Genomic DNA, 4,170 nt, shown 5'->3' with positions numbered 1-4,170 from the left:
TTAAGCTCTCTTTGAAGTATTGTGCTTGAATGGACAAATTCACACAAAATTATGTCAAAATGCCCGTCTTGGTGAGTATCCTAGCAGACATAGTCGGCTGAACAAACAGTATCAGTGCACTGGATCAGTGCGTTCTCTTAAAGTGACAGCACTTTCTTAAAGTTAATTAAACAGCAACAACACGGAAATCACTCACTGCTCTTGATTGAATAACTTTTGTAACTTTAATAAGGAATAATTTTTAATTTATACAGTCAAATATGCAATGTAGTTTTACATTTGATTACTTTATTCAATTTCTGTACCTAAAAACTGTTAGACCTACCTAAAAAACCTGAAAAGCACTGTTTATTTTATTTGTATCTTTGCTCTATTGCATTTATTTGTGCTGTTGCTTGTAGTTAGATTATTTGTTCTTATTTTCTTTATTTTTATTTGACAATATAGTTTTTTCCCTAAACATAGCACATACCGAACCGTACCGAAACCGTGACACAAACCGAACCGTGAGTAAGTTGAACCGTTGCACCCCTACTGTCCACAAGATGAGACCGTTCCTATAGCAAAGATTTTACCGCAAAGGGTTTAAAAATTTTGCCAGCAACATTGTGACTCTTCCCGCAGTTTGACTCATCTACTGGGTCTCGTTGTTCCTGTGAGGAAGAGAATAGTGCGAGTCTCTCAAGCAGTCAATAAACACTCTCAGTATTGGCTATGTGATGCACACTTGGCAAAACCTGCTACAGTCTGGTGACACCTACAGTTGTAAAGCACCAGAAATGGATCTCACATGGTACGAGGCAGCAGTATGTTGTTATAGAGAGGCTACATATATTCCACCTACACACACACAAACGCTTCACAGAGCCCCTGACCTAAAAAAAAAAAGAGAGTTCCTAAGAAGTTGCAGAGTTATTCCAAACATCTGCCTGTACTGTTTACCGTTACACCACATACACATTCATTCCCTCACAGCCTAACACATAAAACCACAGCTGCAAAGTCAGAGGTTCTGGTATTACTGACATAACTCTTTAAGATGCAATCTTTTAGACACTCGCAACCCAAACAGTATCTACACACACACGTGCCGGTTCCCAGCAGGCCTGTGTGGTGGTAAATGGCAGTGCTGGCCAGGATGATAAAAATGCAGTCCAACGGAAACAGACAGGCTGATTTACGAGGCCAATAAATATGGACTAAGTGATAATCTGTTGAACATTATTATCGCTCTTCTCTACAATCAGATTAATCCACGCACAGCATGCAGCATCCTTTCTAGCCTAATCCCACAATAATCACAATGCACAAGCCTGGGGAGTCAGTTAAAGCCCTCTGTTTGCCTCAACTAATGCTAAATTAAGATACTTAGGTGTGGGAGGATAAATAAAATAAATAAAATCTCAGCTGCAGTGTGATTCTCTCTTATTAATCGATTCTGTAAGCTAATTATAGGCTAACTAGGCTAACTCTTTTTTTCTGCATTTGTACACTAGAGGCAGTCATATTATTTTGCTGCCAATTACACACAAAACCATTGAACAAGTATACGAACTTAAGGTTTCATGGGTGAAGCGAAATACAAGGGCAATCATGTATGTTGCTTAACAATGTATGTTGGGCGACTTAATAGTTTTGTGAAAAACATTTGAATGGTAGTAGCGGTGGGCGATATGACCAAAATCTTATATCACGATATGAGTAATTTTATTTCACTGTAACGATATGTCACAATATAATTATTTTTGCTTTAAATAAGGTCTTTGACAAACATTTTTGATACCATATTTCTTTTTTCATAAACAAATTCCTAATTTTTGTCACCAGTGTCAACATCACCAAAAACTAATAGCCTAGATTAAAAAAAAAACATAACTCTTTAAGATGCAATCTTTTAGACACTCGCAACCCAAACAGTATCTACACACACACGTGCCGGTTCCCAGCAGGCCTGTGTGGTGGTAAATGGCAGTGCTGGCCAGGATGATAAAAATGCAGTCCAACGGAAACAGACAGGCTGATTTACGAGGCCAATAAATATGGACTAAGTGATAATCTGTTGAACATTATTATCGCTCTTCTCTACAATCAGATTAATCCACGCACAGCATGCAGCATCCTTTCTAGCCTAATCCCACAATAATCACAATGCACAAGCCTGGGGAGTCAGTTAAAGCCCTCTGTTTGCCTCAACTAATGCTAAATTAAGATACTTAGGTGTGGGAGGAACAAAAAAATAAATAAAATCTCAGCTGCAGTGTGATTCTCTCTTATTAATCGATTCTGTAAGCTAATTAATCGATTCTTAGGCTAACTCTTTTTTTCTGCATTTGTACACTAGAGGCAGTCATATTATTTTGCTGCCAATTACACACAAAACCATTGAACAAGTATACGAACTTAAGGTTTCATGGGTGAAGCGAAATACAAGGGCAATCATGTACGTTGCTTAACAATGTATGTTGGGCGACTTAATAGTTTTGTGAAAAACATTTGAATGGTAGTAGGGGTGGGCGATAAGACCAAAATCTTATATCACGATATGAGTAATTTTATTTCACTGTAACGATATGTCACAATATAATTATTTTTGCTTTAAATAAGGTCTTTGACAAACATTTTTGATACCATATTTCTTTTTTCATAAACAAATTCCTAATTTTTGTCACCAGTGTCAACATCACCAAAAACTAATAGCCTAGATTAAAAAAAAAACACACAACCTCACGGAAGATAAGTAAACAGTCAGTTATTAAATAAGAATAAGAAACTAATTACAAGCAATACAACAACAAAAAAAACTACAGTAGAACAAATAAATAAATGCTACATACTTTTTATTAATTTTAATGTTATTTCACTGTAACGATATGTCACAATATAGTTATTTTTGTTTTAAATAAGGTCTTTATGACAAACATTTTTGATACCATATTTCTTTTTTCATAAATAAATTAATAATTTTGTCACCAGTGTCAATATCACCAAAAACTAATAATAGCCCACTGAAGTAAGCAGTCTTATTTAACAGTGATTAAATAAGAATAGGAAACTAATTACAAGCAATAAGACAAAAAAAACTACAGTAGAACAAATAAACAAGAAATGTTCCTATTCGCAAGCACGACTGGAGCAGGACGTTTCTCAGTGGTAAGTGTCAAGTGTTAACAAGTTTGTGGTAATTATAAGATGTGATAAAACAAATTTACTCTCACAGCGTAGGATACAGCGTCTTCTCGACATGATGTTAACCACACAGAAATTTTTACTGTTTGTGGGCGGGCAAGTTGGCGACGTAGAACGTGGGCAGACATTATGCAAATGTGTTACTTCGTGACATAGAGCCGTAACAGAATAAGATTCGAATTCCTGACGACTCGTTTTGCCGATTGCGAGCCGACTCTTTTTATCGTATTTATTGTGCACTGTCGGCTTCACAACTTTGCAGATAGTTTATGTTCACATACAGCTACATGACACACTGCATGAAAGGTAATATTCGAAAAGGCATAATAGGGGCACTTTAACTATTTTCCAAGCAGAATAAATGAATAATATTATCTCTGCATTAGCAAGAACTCTATGCACTTGACTCTGATTCCATTTGAGTTTGATGTTAGCATGCTACTAAGCTAACAACGTGACACTCTAATAAGACTAAGAACACAACTATTAAGTAAAAACTACAATTTAATAACACTAAGTGATTCTTTTGAAATTTAAAAAGGTATTTCATTTCATTTTATAATCAGCATTTCTCTTGCCTTGCCCACCATCTTGGATTCAGGTTTTTTCATAAACTTGCTTTTAGGAGGCAGCATGCAGTTAGTCTTACATTTTCATTTCTTTCCATTGTGTCTTTTTTTTAAAATCTTTTTTCCTGGCCTTTTTATTTATTTATTTATTTTTGGCATATGAGGAACAAGCATTGATTTGTGGTTAAAATCTGTTGTACTGGACTTTCCCCTTCTCACTTGTTTTAATAGACATATCTGGTAGATGTTTTGCATGCACATCACAGACATTTACTCTACACACACACACACACACACACACGCACAGCTGGATGTGACTGATTGAGGATAGTTCCTGCATGCTGAGCAGGTGTCACGTCTCTGTGTTTACATAAGTGACATCAGTTTATGACACTGGAAAGTTATTAAAATAAAC

The 4,170-nt window shown here is 35.9% G+C and overlaps 1 protein-coding gene across 1 annotated transcript in view; it reads right to left on the bottom strand.

The window, feature by feature from the left end:
• The window catches only part of LOC107742750 (nuclear receptor corepressor 2-like), a 110,415-nt gene that overhangs the window by 83,943 nt on the left and 22,302 nt on the right, over positions 1-4,170 (bottom strand). The gene's annotated exons all lie outside the window — the stretch shown is intronic.

This window comes from Sinocyclocheilus rhinocerous, unplaced genomic scaffold (assembly GCF_001515625.1).
Source record: "Sinocyclocheilus rhinocerous isolate Xijiao unplaced genomic scaffold, SAMN03320098_v1.1 scaffold2212, whole genome shotgun sequence".
Taxonomy (NCBI): Eukaryota; Metazoa; Chordata; class Actinopteri; order Cypriniformes; family Cyprinidae; genus Sinocyclocheilus; species Sinocyclocheilus rhinocerous.
The sequence above is the reverse complement of the archived record's forward strand: the minus strand, read 5'-3'. Positions and strand labels throughout refer to the sequence as shown.